Source organism: Rana temporaria, chromosome 3, assembly GCF_905171775.1.
Source record: "Rana temporaria chromosome 3, aRanTem1.1, whole genome shotgun sequence".
NCBI classification, from domain to species: domain Eukaryota; kingdom Metazoa; phylum Chordata; class Amphibia; order Anura; family Ranidae; genus Rana; species Rana temporaria.
The window spans coordinates 482,847,262-482,863,071 of NC_053491.1; positions in this window are offsets into that span (position 1 = coordinate 482,847,262).

Sequence of the window (15,810 nt, forward strand, 5' to 3'; positions counted from 1 at the left end):
ATAACAACCGCCAGAATTGGTGCCAGTTTCCTCAATAACAACCGCCAGAATTGGTGCCAGTTTCCTCAATAACAACCGCCAGAATTGGTGCCAGTTTACTCAATAACAACCCCCAGAATTGGTGCCAGTTTCCTCAATAACAACCCCCAGCATTGGTGCCAGTTTCCTCAATAACAACCCCCAGAATTGGTGCCAGTTTCCTCAATAACAACCCCCAGCATTGGTGCCAGTTTTCTCAATAACAACCCCCAGCATTGGTGCCAGTTTCCTCAATAACAACCCCCAGAATTGGTGCCAGTTTCCTCAATAATAACCCCCAGCATTGGTGCCAGTTTCCTCAATAACAACCCCCAGAATTGGTGCCAGTTTCAGTTTCCTCAATAACAACCCCCAGAATTTGTGCCAGTTTCCACAATAACAACCACCAGCATTGGTGTCCTTACGTCGGAGTGTCCCCATCAGCAGCCCCTTACATCAGAGTGTCCCCATCACCAGCCCCTTACATCAGAGTGTCCCCATCACCAGCCCCTTACATCAGAGTGTCCCCATCAGCAGCCCCTTACATCAGAGTGTCCCCATCACCAGCCCCTTACATCAGAGTGTCCCCATCACCAGCCCCCTTACATCAGAGTGTCCCATCAGCAGCCCCTTACATCAGAGTGTCCCCATCACCAGCCCCTTACATCAGAGTGTCCCCATCATCAGCCCCTTACATCAGAGTGTCCCTATCGCCAGCCCCTTACATCAGAGTGTCCCATCACCAGCCCCTCACATCAGAGTGTCCCCATCACCAGCCCCTTACATCAGAGTGTCCCATCAGCAGCCCCTTACATCAGAGTGTCCCATCAGCAGCCCCTTACATCAGAGTGTCCCCATCATCAGCCCCTTACATCAGAGTGTCCCCATCACCAGCCCCTTACACCAGAGTGTCCCCATCATTAGCCCCTTACATCAGAGTGTCCCCATCACCAGCCCCTTACACCAGAGTGTCCAATCACCATCCCCTTACATCAGAGTGTCCCATCAGCAGCCTCTTACATCAGAGTGTCCCCATCACCAGCCCCTTACATCAGAGTGTGCCCATCACCAGCCCCTTACACCAGAGTGTCCCCATCACCAGCCCCTTACACCAGAGTGTCCCCATCACCAGCCCCTTACATCAGAGTGTGCCCATCATTAGCCCCTTACATCAGAGTGTCCCCATCACCAGCCCCTTACATCAGAGTGTCCCCATCACCAGCCCCTTACACCAGAGTGTCCAATCACCATCCCCTTACATCAGAGTGTCCCCATCACCAGCCCCTTACACCAGAGTGTCCCCATCACCAGCCCCTTACATCAGAGTGTCCCATCACCAGCCTCTTACATCAGAGTGTCCCCATCACCAGCCCCTTACATCAGTGTCCCCATCACCAGCCCCTTACATCAGAGTGTCCCCATCACCAGCCCCTTTCATCAGAGTGTCTCCATCACCAGCCCCTTACACCAGAGTGTCCCCATCATTAGCCCCTTACATCAGAGTGTCCCCATCACCAGCCCCTTACACCAGAGTGTCCCCATCACCAGCCCCTTACATCAGAGTGTCCAATCACCATCCCCTTACATCAGAGTGTCCCATCACCAGCCTCTTACATCAGAGTGTCCCCATCACCAGCCCCTTACACCAGAGTGTCCCCATCACCAGCCCCTTACATCAGAGTGTCCCCATCACCAGCCCCTTACATCAGAGTGTCCCCATCACCAGCCCCTTACATCAGAGTGTCCCATCACCAGCCCCTTTCATCAGAGTGACCCCATCACCAGCCCCTTACATCAGAGTGTCCCCATCACCAGCCCCTTACACCAGAGTGTCCCCATCACCAGCCCCTTACATCAGAGTGTCCCATCAGCAGCCCTTTACATCAGAGTCTCCCATCAGCAGCCCCTTACATCACAGTGTCCCATCAGCAGCCCCCTCACACGTGTACTTACAGTTCTGAAGGTATCTTCCCGCTCCTCTCTCCAGTCATGTGATAAGTGACAAGTGATAAGGGGAGAGAGGATGGAAAGTCTGCCGGCTGTCTATCTCCCCCTGCAGGCTGGAGGGAGCAGAAACCCTAATTATCTCTCCAGCAAGTGTGGGCAGATGCTCCTCCTGACAGGAGTGAAATCGCGATCACTCACTGTCAGAGAGGAGCGGCTCTAGGACTGCACTTGACCGGTCCACTGAGCCATCGGCCCACCGGGAAACTCCCGGTAGTCCAGATGGGCAGTACATACCTGCCCATGGTAAAAAAAGGGCAAACTGTGCCCAGCTTTTACGCCTTGCCAATCCTGAATCCCTTAGTAGGGGGTAGGTGACCTTTATTCTTATATTTATTTATATTGGGGCAGATTCAGGTAGCTTTTACGGCGGCGTATCTCTAGATCCGCCGCCGTAATTTTAAATCTGCGCTGGCCGATTCTCAAAGGCAGATACGCTAAAAAATAGGCTTCCTCCGCCGGGCTGCGTATAATTGTGTGCAATATTACGTTGACCGCTAGGGGCGCTTCCGTTGTTTTCGGCGTATAATATGCAAATTACCTAGTTACGTCGATTCACGAACGTACGTGCGCCCGGCGGTAGTTTTTTACGTTGGTTACGCTTTTTCGGCGTAACGTTGCTCCTGCTATTAGGTGGCGCAGCCAATGTTAAGTATGGACATCGTTCCCGCTTCGAAATTTGAATTTATTACGTCGTTTGCGTAAGTCGTTCGTGAATAGGGCTGGACGTAATTTACGTTCACGTCGAAAGCAATGACGATTTGCGTCGGAATTTCGAGCATGCGCCGTTCGTAAAAAACGTAACATATGCGGGGTCAACCTAATTGAAATAAAACATGCCCCCCTCAATATCATTTGAATGACGCGTGCTTACGCCGGCCCCACTTACGCTACGCCGCAGTAAGTTAAGAGGCAAGTGCTTTGTGAATACAGCGGCGATACAGAATACGATACGCTGCGCCGCCGTAAGAAGGGGCGCAGCTACCTGAATCTGCCCCACTGGCTACTAATAATTTAGTACAGTAATGATTGTAAAATGATCAATAACCCAGAAGCAGCTCCTGAATATACCACCCCAGCCAGACACAACTGCTGTTTGGAAGAGTGACGCAAATTCTGACGCCGACCTCATAAGAACGTTGCTAAAGATGATTGGTGTTATGGGGTTAATCAGCACTTCCTTCGATGACAATGACGAGGTGACAGGAAGGCATCTGACGCAACCACTTCAAAGTCAATCGGATAATCGCACACAGCTCCCAGTTTGAACTTTCAAGAAAACAGGTCTTCAAAACCCTTAATTACGTAACGACTAACTTGGGCGCTTATTAAAGCCACGCAGCGTGTATCAAAGGAAAACTGTAATAGCGTTTCTGGATTTCTTTCTTCTTCTTGTAAAATTGTTTCATTTTCTACCCGTAGATATCTCAGCAGAGGGATGAGGTTCAAGAAGGACTTTCCTTACTGATCAGCGCTGCCCCGAAGATTACAAAGTTCATCTCGGAATGTAAATTGGAGATCTCACTCCAGACATTCCCCAGCAAAGTGCGGACCATGAAGAACATCCTGGACAGAACCAACACCAAGGTCAGATATGTTTCTTAACCACGGACTAAATCTGGTACCCATGTTCTTCCTTCTGCTGGTGGACTGATGATAAAGTAGATACATAGGGGTGCAAACAAACGAAAAAAAAAACATTGATTGCAGCCTCACTGTGCCCATCAATTGCCGCCACTGTGCCCATCAAACGCAGCCACTGTGCCCATCAAACGCAGCCACTGTGCCATAAAATTGTCGCCACTGTGCCATAAAATTGTCGCCACTGTGCCATGCCATCAAACGCAGCCACTGTATCATGCCATCAAATGCAGCCACTGTTCCCATCAATTGTCGCCACTGTGATATGCCATCAATTGTCGCCACTGTACCATGCCATCAAACGCAGCCACTGTATCATGCCATCAAATGCAGCCACTGTTCCCATCAATTGTCGCCACTGTGATATGCCATCAATTGTCGCCACTGTGCCATGCCATTGTCGCCACTGTGCCCATCAATTGTCGCCACTGTGCCATGGCAAATGCAGCCACTGTGCCATTTATTGTCGCCACTGTGCCATGCCAAACGCAGCCACTGTGCCATCAATTGTCACCACTGTGCCATTCAATATGCAGCCACTGTGCCATGCCATTGTCGCCACTGTGCCATGCCAAACGCAGCCACTGTGCCCATCAGTTGTCGCCACTGTGCCATAAAATTGTCGCCACTGTGCCATGCCATCAAACGCAGCCACTGTATCATGCCATGAAACGCAGCCACTGTGCCCATCAATTGTCGCCACTGTGCCATGCCATCAATTGTCGCCACTGTGCCATGCCATTGTCGCCACTGTGCCCATCAATTGTCGCCACTGTGCCCATCAATTGTCGCCACTGTGCCATGCCAAAAGCAGCCACTGTGCCATAAATTGTCGCCACTGTGCCATGCCAAACGCAGCCACTGTACCATGCCATTGTCGCCACTGTGCCATGCCAAACACAGCCACTGTGCCCATCAATTGTCGCCACTGTGCCATGCCAAACGCAGCCACTGTGCCATGCCATTGTCGCCACTGTGCCATGCCATTGTCGCCACTGTTCCCATCAATTTTTGCCACTGTGCCATGCCAAACGCAGCCACTGTGCCATCAATTGTCGCCACTGTGCCATGCCAAACGCAGCCATTGTGCCATGCCATTTTTGCCACTGTGCCCATCAATTGTCGCCACTGTGCCCATCAATTGTCACCACTGTGCCATGCCAACGCAGCCACTGTGCCATCAATTGTCGCCATTGTGCCCATCAATTGCCGCCAGTTTGCCCCAAAAAGTAGTCCCACCCTCGATGTCGCTTCAGCCAAGCAGGTTACCGGTAAACAGAACCGGTGAACCTGATTGGCTGAAATGCCTGTCAGTGTTAACCAGGGAACGCACACCCCGTGCGTCCCCTGGTTAACTATTTGGAAGCCGATTACAGCCCTCTGCTGGCTCTGATAGGCATTTCCAAAGCCAACCAGTTGCCGTTATTCAGATAGCCGGCGCTCACCAGGGGGCCGGCCATCTGAATAGTGGGCAGCGGCGACAATACATAGATTCATACAATGCATGAATCTATGTATTGTATTTCAGTGGCGGTGCAGGAGAGAGAGGGGGCGGCACTCCTGCGCCCTCTATGGACGCACCGCCACTGCATGAAGTTCAACCAAAACAAAAATCCATAGAAAGGCATAAACTGTTAGAAAAGTGGACAAATTGATGCTTCATGATCCCCAAAGGTAATTGGATAACTTCCATTGACTTGGAACACCCATTTGGACTCCTGATTCCTGGTTTGAGCCTCCAACATTGTTCATAAATAGGGATGAGCCCGATGTTCGAGTCGAACGTAAGTTTGACTCGAACATCGGGTATTCGCCGAATAGCGAACAATTAGGGGTGTTCGCGGCAAATTCGAAAGCCGTGAAACACCTTTTAAAAGTCTATGGGAGAAATAAAAAGTGCTAATTTTAAAGGCTTCTATGCAAGTTATTGTCATAAAAAGTGTTTTGGGACCTGGGTCCTGCCCCAGGGGACATGTATCAATGCAAAAATAAGTTTTAAAAAGCAAAAGTTTATTTCAGGGGCAGTGGTTTTAATAATGCTTAAAGTGAAACAATAAAAGTAAAAAATACTTTAAATTTCGTACCTAGGGGGTGTCTATAGTATGCCTGTAAAGTGGCGCATTTTCCCCGTGTTTAGAACAGTCCCTGCACAAAATGAAATTTCTGTAATGAATTGTCGGGTCCCGCAATACAGAAAAAAGTCATTGAAAAAAACGGCATGGGTTCCCCCCCAGTCCATTACCAGGCCCTTTGGGTCTGTTATGAATATTAAGGAGAACCCGAACCAAAGTTTTTTTTAAAAAATTACATGGGGGTCCCCCCAAATTCCATACCAAGCCCTTCAGGTCTGGTATGGATATTAAGGGGAACCCTGCGACATTTTTTTTTAAATGGCGCAGGGGTCCCCCTTCAGGTCTGGTATGAATTTTAAGGGGAACCCCGTGCCAAAATAAAACAAAATGGCATGGGGGTCCCCCCAAAAATCTATACCAGACCCTTATCCGAGCACGCAACCTGGCAGGCTGCAGGAAAAGAGGGGGGCGAGAGAGTGGCCCCCCTCCTGAACTTTACCAAGCCACATGCCCTCAACATGGGGGGGGGGTGCTTCGTAGTCACCTCCAAAGCACCTGCCCGGTGGTTGTGGGGGTCTGCGGGTGGGGGGCTTTGACCCCCTACCATTTCACCCAAAAAAGTGTCAAAAATGTAATCCAAAAAGCTAAAAAAAAAATTGCTTTTATTCATAAAACAGATAATTGAGTAGTAGACAGCCGTTCTTGCCGTCAGTTCTGAAAATGTTTTAATTTTCACCTGACTGGCTTTGTGGAAGGAAGAAGGAGCTCCAACCTGCAGGGAAACGGCTATAAAACAGCAAGTCCAGCGTCTTTCCATGTATGCTGGATATCCTGTGACCCGGACCGCTGACCCTTCATAGACATATGGAAAACTCTTCATTGTATTCCATCCCTAGAGGACTTCAGATGGTTCTAACACATGGGATGCAATACTGTGCATACAATTCTATAATAAGAATATCGGAAGATATCATGGAGGAAAGTGATAGAATTATTACAATATCCTCAATGGGCTACAGATGGAAAAAAACTAAAATAAAAAGGGATTTTAACCGTTCCATACACCATCCAATCACGAGAGGGTTTGACTTTATTTTAATAATAATGAGTAATGGGTATTGGGTAGGGTGTTTTCTTTCTATCTTCTCTTTCTTTCTTTCTCTCTTTATTTCTCTCCTTTGTTCGCTCTTTCTTTTTTTCCTTCTTTCTTTCTCTCTTTTTCCCCCTTTATTTTTCATTTTTTATCTTTCCTTCTGTCTTTTTTCCCTTCTTTTTTCCTTTCTCTTTCTTTCTTTCTCCTTCTTCCCTCTTTCCTTCCTTCTTTTTTCCTTTTTTCTCTTTCTTTCTTGTTTCCTAATTTCTTTCTCTCTCTCTTTTTATTCCCACTTTCTTTCGCTCTTTTTTTCCTTTCTTTCTCTCTTCCCCTTTTCTCATTATTTTTCCTTCTATTCTCTCTCTTCTTATTTTCTTGTTTCCTTCTCTCTCTTTCTCTCTCTCTTTTTTTTATCTTTCTTCCTTTTCTCTCTCTTTCCTTCTCTCTTTTGTTTTTCCTTCTTTATCTCTCGCTTTCTTTTTTCCTTCTTTCTTTCTTTCTTTCTTTCTTTCTTTCTTTCTTTCTTTCTCTCTGTCTTTTTTCCTTCTTTTTTTCTTCTTTCTCTTTCATTCTCTCTTTTTTCTTTCTTTTTTTTCCCTTTTTTCTTTCTCATCATCTTTCCTTCCCTCCTTTTTTCCCTTCTTTATTTCCTTCTTTTTTTCCTTCCTTTTTCTCTCTATTTTTCCCTTTTTCGTTTATTATTTATTTATGTATTTCTTCCTTTCCCTTCTTCTTTATTTCCTTCCCCCCCCCTTTTTTCTTTCTCTTCATCTATCCTTCCCTCCTTTTTTGACTTCTTTATTTCCTTCTCCTTTCCTTCTTTCTTTCCTTATTTTTTTTCCTTCTTTTTCTCTCAATGTTTTCCTTTTTTCTCTTTCTTTCTTTCTTTCTTTCTTTCTTTCTTTCTTTCTCTCAATTTTTTCCTTCTTTTCTTTCTTTCTTTCTTTCTTTCTTTCTTTCTTTCTTTCTTTCTTTCTTTCTCTAAATGTTTTCCTTCTTTCTTTCTTTCTTTCTTTCTCTCAATTTTTCCTTCTTTCTTTATTTCTCTCTTTCTTTCTTTCTTTCTTTCTTTTATTCCTTTTTTTCCCCCCTTTTTCTTTCTCTTCATCTATCCTTCCCTTTTTTTTCCTTCTTTCTTTCCTTCTCTTTTCCTTCTTTCTTTCCTTATTTTCTTTCTTTCTCTCTGTCTTTTATTCATTCTTTCTTTCTTTTTTTTTTCTTTCTTTCCTTCTTTCTTTCCTTCTTTCTTTCTCTCTTTCTTGTTCTCCCTTCTTTCCTTCTCTCTCTTTTTAATTTTTTTTCCCTTATCTCTTTCTCTCTTTCCTTGTTTCTTTCTTGTTTCCTTCTTTCTCTCTCTCTTTTTCTTGCCCTCTCTTTTTTTTTCTCTCTCTCTTTCTTTCCCTACAATTTACACAGTACTATATTGCACGTTCATATTGGTCCCTTCCCTCAAGGTCCCTAAGCAGGCCCGCTCCAAAAGTCGGTGTGTTTACCGCTTCTCCACCGCTCCTTCCCATCGAAAGCAATGGGAAACCGCGGCTATACCGCCGGCAGTGCGGTATTAACCCCTTTTCGGCCGCTAGCGGGGGGTAAAATCGCACCGCTAGCAGCCAAATGCCGCTGCAATTATGGCGGCAATTCTGACAGTAAAGCGCCACTAAAAATGCCGGCGCTTTACCGCCACCGCACCACCTCCCGCCCCAGTGCCCCAGGGCCTTACTTACAGTCATACATACACATATTAGGGCCGATTTAGACAGGAGACAATTAACCTTCCAGCGTGTCTTTAGAGTGTGAGAGGAAACCAGAGTACCAGGAGGAAACCCACACAGGCATTTCTAAATCAGCATCAGGGATGTACGATTACACGAAATGTAAAAAGTAAGGATTTAGTTAATCAATATAAATGGGCCCCTAGAAGGTACATGCTGTACATGCGTGTCAAGACTGAACAATAGGTCACTATAATAAGATTTCCTGGTGAGAATTGCAGAGTCACACTAAGCCTGGCTTGCCATTCATGAAGTCCCATCCTGTCTTCTATCCATTTGTAACATATTTTAGGAATTGTGCACAGAATAGAACATCCCTTTCACCTCTATTATTAGCAGAGAACTACTGTATTATCTATGTCACAGTATACAAGGGTCACACTTCTATCTTTTATTATATACAGTATATGCAACTGACTGACAAGTCATGGGGCCCCCCGGGCAATAGGAGATTATGGGGCCCCCCGGGCAATAAGAGATTATGGGGCCCCCGGGGGAATAAGAGATTATGGGGCCCCGGGCAATAAGAGATTATAAGGCGCCGGGCAATAAGAGATTATGGTGCCCCTGCGCAATAGGAGATTATGGGGCCCCCAGGCATTAGATTAGGGGCCACACAGTATACACACACACATACAGTATACACACACAGATACACAATATACATGCACAGTATACATACACACAGACTACACATACAGACACACAGTATAAAGACAGACACAGTATACATACACACACACTGAGAAGGTACTGGAGAGGTGGGGCAGCAATAATCTTGTGATTTTTAGACCAAAAGGATGTCGGTAAGGGACATTTCAGGGAGAGATGTAAAAAACACAGATTTTTATTTATTTATTTATTTATTACTATTTGTTTGGGAAGCGCGCATATACCACCGGTCGGTGGTGCCAAAGCGCTTTGTGACAAAATAGCCCGGATGTTCTGGCGAGGGGAGCATAAATAAAAGAGAAGGGGAAAAAACAAGAAATCAGCGAGTAGATGAACGAAGAAAAATTGGCCTAGGATTGAAATGCTTGGCAGAATAGCCAGGTCTTTAGCTTCTTCCTGAACGTATATAGGCTTCGGGAGATGCGAATGTTAAGCGGGATTTGGTTCCAGAGAGTTGCCCCCGCGGAGCCAATCCGTTTTCCTCCTATAGAAATTAGCCTGTCAGTATTGCCAATGAGTAGAGCTTTGTCGGCTGAGCGAAGACACCGTCCAGGTATATAGTGTGGAGTCAGATCTGATAGGAACTGTGGGCCCAGCTGGTGGTAGCCCCTGTAGATCAGACAGAGGATTTTAAAATCGTCACGTTTTGTAACAGGGAGCCAGTGAAGTTCTTTGAGCACAGGGCTGATATGGTCTTGCTTTTGGAGATTGTAGATAAGCCTGGCTGCTTGATTCTGCACCAGCTGCAGTTTCTTAGACCATTTCATTGGAATGCCTAGTAGGACTCCATTTGAAAAGTCAAGGCGAGAAATAATTAGTGCCTGGACTAAGTCTTTCCTCTGGTCTTGGGTCAGGAGATGTTTTGCCTTGCGGATAAGTCGTAGAAAATGGGAGGCTCTCGAAACCGATTGTCTAACCTGGGGGATCATACTTAGTTTTTAATCAAGGATAACCCCCAGGACCATCACCTTATCTTTTGGATTTGGTGTCAAGCCCAACTCAGTGGGCCAATTTTGAAGCAAGTCGGTCTTGCCTTTTCCAACTATCATGACCTCTGTTTTGTTACCATTGAGGCACAGTTTGTTGATGGTCATCCAGTGGTAAATGTCGCGCAAACAATTGGCCAATCTTAAGGGCATGTCAGGGTAAGTTAGATCATCGGCTACCAACTGGACGTCGTCCGCATACAAATGGAACCAGAGACCATGTTTAGCAATAACGTCGGGTAAAGGCCTAAGATAAATCTTGAAGAGAATGGGGGACAGGGCTGATCCCTGAGGGACCCCATTCTCCACTGTGGTAATCGGGGATAGAAAAGAGCCCATCTTAACTTTGTGGGTGCGAGCTGTTAAAAAATCACGTAACCAAGCAAGGGCAGTATCTCCCAGCCCGAAAGAGGACTTGAGTCTGGATAGCAGGATGGAGTGATCCACGGTGTCAAAGGCTGCAGACAGGTCGAGCAGCACCAGGGCTGCCGACCCGCCCGCATCCACTACGTTAAGGAGCTTCTCTCGAGTGGACAAAGTTACCAGCTCGGTTCCCCTCCCAGGGCGGAAGCCCGACTGTAGATCGTGAAAGAGCAGGCCATCCTCACAATGAGTTTGGAGCTGGAGAAGAGCCACTCTTTCGATAACTCTAGCTAAAAAATGAGAAGCTGAAATGGGTCGGAAGTTGTTAGTGTCGGTCGAGTCCAAGCCGGCTTTTTTTAGAAGTGGAGTCAGAAAGCCGTGTTTTAGAGTTGTTGGAACAATCCCATGTTGGAGTGAGCGGTTGACTAGGTAGCGTAAATCATCAATAATGGTGTGTAAGTTCTCCTGCCAAGCAGGGCAGACTTCTCCGGGGTAGTTTTAATGAGGCTGGGGTTACATACCGGGGTTACATACTGTCCCTGGTTTTAATGAGGCTGGCAACCCTGATGGGGCCCCCTAGTGGCATGGGGCCCTCGGACAGTGCCTGAGTGCCCGAATGGTCACTCCGCCCCTGTATACAACTCCCATTATTTTCTTTCTACAGCTTAAACCCCTATTTGCTCTACAAAAGTAAGTGAAGCAAGCCAAAGATGGCGATAAACCTTTTTTTGCTGCACACCCTGTAACAAGCGTTAACATTGCAAGCCGAAAGTAGGGGATGGCTAATTGCAGAGTAGCAAGAGTACCTGGCTGTGGAATGCAGAACGCTTCTGCACCTGGCCGTTTAAACTAAGGACTATCATCTCTCCTGCTCAATGATGCCAGTATAGTCCTGGCAGTGCAGAACAAACTATGGAGCCTGCTAGGTACTGTATGTATATACTACAACTACTGAACATCAATGATGGGATTACATTCCTTCCGCTAATCACCAATGGTGGGGCCATATTCTTTACAATGACCACCAATGATAAGGCTGCACTCCTTTCACTGACCACCAATGATAGGGCTACATTCTTCCACTGAACACCAATGAGGAGGCTACATTCCTTCCACTGACCACCAGTGATTGGGCTAGATTCCAACCACCTGACACTATTGATGGGACTACATTCCTTCCAATGACCAATATGGGGGCTACATTTCCTCAACTGGCTACCAATGATGAAGCTACATTCCTTCCCCTGACCACCAATGATGGGGCTTCATTCCTCTCACTGACGATCAATGATGGGGCTACATTCCCCTTGTTGACCACCAATAATGGGGCTGCACTCCTTTCATTAACCACCAATTAAAGGGCTACATTCCTTACACTGACACCCAATGATGAGGCTACATTCCTTCCACTGTCCCACAATGATGAGGCTACAATCCTTCCACTGATCACTAATGATGGGACTAAATTCCTCCAACTGAACATCAATGATCGGGCTACATTCCTCCCACTGACCATTAATGATGGGGCTACATTCCCCTCGTTGACCACCAATGATTGGGTCTGCATTCTTTTCATTGACTGCCAATAATGGGGCTACATTCCTCCCACTGACCACCAATGATGGGGCTACAGTCCCTTCATTGACCACCAATGATGGGGCTGCATTCCCACCACTGACTAACAGTGATGAGGCTCCATCCCTCCCACTGACCATCAATGATGGGGCTATAGTTCTAGTCTTGACCATCGACGATGGGGCAACAACCCTTCCACTGACCACCAATGATCGGGCTACATTCCTTTCACTGACCACTAATGATGGGGCTACTTTCCCCTTGTTGACCACCAATAATGGAGCAGCACTCCTTTCATTAACCACCAATCAAAGGGCTCCATTCCTTCCACTGACCACAAATGAAGAGGCTACATTCCTCCCACTGTCCACCAATGATGGGGCTTCACACCCTTCTTTGACAACCAATGATGGGAATGTATTCCCATCACTGACTACCAGTGATGAGGCTACAGTCCTTCCACTGATCACTAATGATGTGACGAAATTCCTCCAACTGAACATCAATGATCGGGCTACATTCCTCCCACAGACCATTAATGACGGGTCTACATTCCTATTGTTGACCACCAATGATGGGGCTGCATTTCTTTCATTGACCGCCAATGATGGGGCTACATTTCTCCCACTGACTACCAATGATGGGGCTACAGTCCCCTTGTTGACCACCAATGATGGGGCTGAATTCCCACCACTGAATATCAATGATGAGGCTACTGTCCTTCCACTAACCACTAATGATGGGACTAAATTCCTCCCACTGAACACCAATGATCAGGCTACATTCACACTGACATGGGGCTACATTCCTTTCACTGACCACCAGTGTTGATGCTACATTTCTTCCACTGATCACCAATGAAGGGGCTACATTCCTCTCCTTGACCACCAATGATTGAGTTACATTTCTTTCACTAGCCAATGACGGGGCTTTATTCCTCCCTTTACCACCAGTGCTGGGGCTACATTCCTCCCATGTGCCGCATACGATGGAGCTACATTTGTACCCGTGACCATCAGTGATGGAGCTACCTTCACACCTGTAAATGTCCTAGGAGGGTGAAATGCGTTGGGCAAGGGAGCCCTTTTTTTTCTCCACATACCGTGTCCGGATGTAAGTCATTTTGCCGGGCCAATCGGGATACCTGCTTTTCCAGTTCGGTCGAGTGCAACAAGGTCCCTTGAAGATACCACCTGAGATCCCGGGTCCCTTTTTTGTTAAATTTTTCTTATAGTTTGTGCAATATTATTGACATTTCCACTGGCCCTTTAATTAGAAAGTGTGGGGACCCCGGTTTCAACTTTACTTGTTTTGAGCCAGCAATTTGGAAGGAAATAGAAACTAAACCTCAAAGTAGAAACCAGAATACTAGAATTTTAGGAGATCATAAATTGCAGCCTCCATTGATCTTTTATGACTAGTGTAACGGTCAGGGGTTAACACCGTTTACGATCTTCCATTCCACCAACCCAAGACAGCTTATCCGACACTCCACAATCCAACAGACACGATCCATTAGAATTCCCCAGAAGGACGAGACACACACAGCTCTGGTTAAAAAACAAATGAATGCTTTAATGGTAACTCAGCCTTGTTATATACAGTTACAAGCATGCTACAGTAATCACAGGGACAATGAAACTCTCCACCCAAAACATCACACAGTGGGTGCTTAACGAGTTCCCCCTCAATCCACATCCCAGACAGACATTCTGGTACCGAATCTAGAGGAGTTAATAACTACAGCTGACAAGTCACATTCCACATCTATTATGAAATGTATTTTCACACAAAGCAGTGTCATTAGCATACACAATGAAATATCTTAGGAGCAGACCTAATTAGCACAATGGACAACAGAATGCAATCACAGAAAGCCCCATCACTACAGCCAGGTGGACTTAATTAGCATCTCAACAGTCTAGGTTACACATTGAATGAGACACTCTTATTGACCTGTTGGGGTCAGAATAAACCACCTGTAATATGTCAAGATCTCCTGCAATACCTGAATTATCATTAATGTCGCATCTCATGTAATCCGAGATATCATTTTTTCAGTCATCCTATGCCCAAAAGGGACTCACATTACAACTAGTTTTTGGGGAATTCTCCCTGATATGAACACGGCAATAAAAACCTGGCATGGGTTCCAACCCTTCTATTTTTCAAATGTAGACTACTTAAGAGAAATGATTGAAGGCTTGGTTTTGAGTGAGAAATAATATATATTCTTTTTTCTTTTTTTACCATTAGGTCGAAACAGAAAATCCGGATAGAGAATCAAAGACTTTTGCCGCAAGGACTTTACAACAATTCTACAGTGTTTACAAGAACTTTTTACAAGGAAAATATAGGACTGTTGTTATTTCCATTTGCAGCAATGTTAAGCTCAGATGATAGGCTACATGGACAAACAGCCGCATCGTCTCTCACCATTACTCCACTCCACACCGCCAGCCAGGACAAGGACTCTATGAACTCTATGGACATGACTTGTGTTTTTTTAGTGTTTTATTATTCACAGCTGAAAACAAGGTAACAAAAGGTATGAAGATAGTTTATATTTGATATTAAGTTAAGAACGTAAATATTTCTATATATTTATCTTTTCTGGGTTAAATAAATATATTTTTCTCGTGCCTCGTGGTGTACTTCAAAGACAAAATTCAAACATGGCAAATGCTTGGCGACTGGTGGGTTCATTTTTAGGAATGAGAACAAGTGGAGTCTCCAACTCTGAAAGGTTTTAAAGAAAATCCAGAAATGTTATTTGTTCCCAAGCCGTACCCGTAAAAAAAATCTACCTTTTGCCTTGAATTCTTCCTGTTTTGTAGGCTCATAGCTGTGTATCTGCAGTGTGAGATCATCTAAGGCCCTGCTAGTTTCAGGATATTTGGAGTGAGATTTGGTGATGTCACTACTGTGCTGCTCACTGTTGCTGGAGAGGAAGCTGTATCTGAGGATCTACAGTGCAAGGAATACCTGCTTCTGTTTCATCCATTCCCTCAGAGGCATAACTAGAATCTTCAGGGCCCCGGTGCAAGAAACCATAAAGGACCCCCCTGACCCCTGCCCGCCCCCCCCCTCCACGGTAGCAGAATGCCAGGGTCCAGTCACAAGTGAAATCTTTGCAACCCCCGGTAGTTTCGTCACTGGTGTTCGTCGTGTTTTTTTATTATTATTATTATTATTGTACCATTTTAATTATTTGTATGTATTTATTTATTTATAATTTTTTTACAATATTTTTTTTATGAGCCCCATTGGGGGGCTTTTGTGAGATATCAGTGGTCTAAACAGACCTCTGATGTTCCCCCTTTGAGACAAAGAAAAGCCCTTTATCTCCATCTCTGCAACATCAGAATAAATGAACAGGAATAGCTCTGTACAGAGCTTCCCATTCATTCATAAACTGAAGCATTGTGAACACAGTTATGAATGAACACAGTTTACTATGCTTCAGTTATGAATGGACAGAGTCAGTGATCGGTACAGATCACTGACTCTACTCATTCAGACAAGGATATAAAAAAGTATAAGTTGGCAATATTGAGCATTAAAGTGCCACATCCAGTAAAAATGGAGAAAAACAAACTCCCCTTATAGTGGAC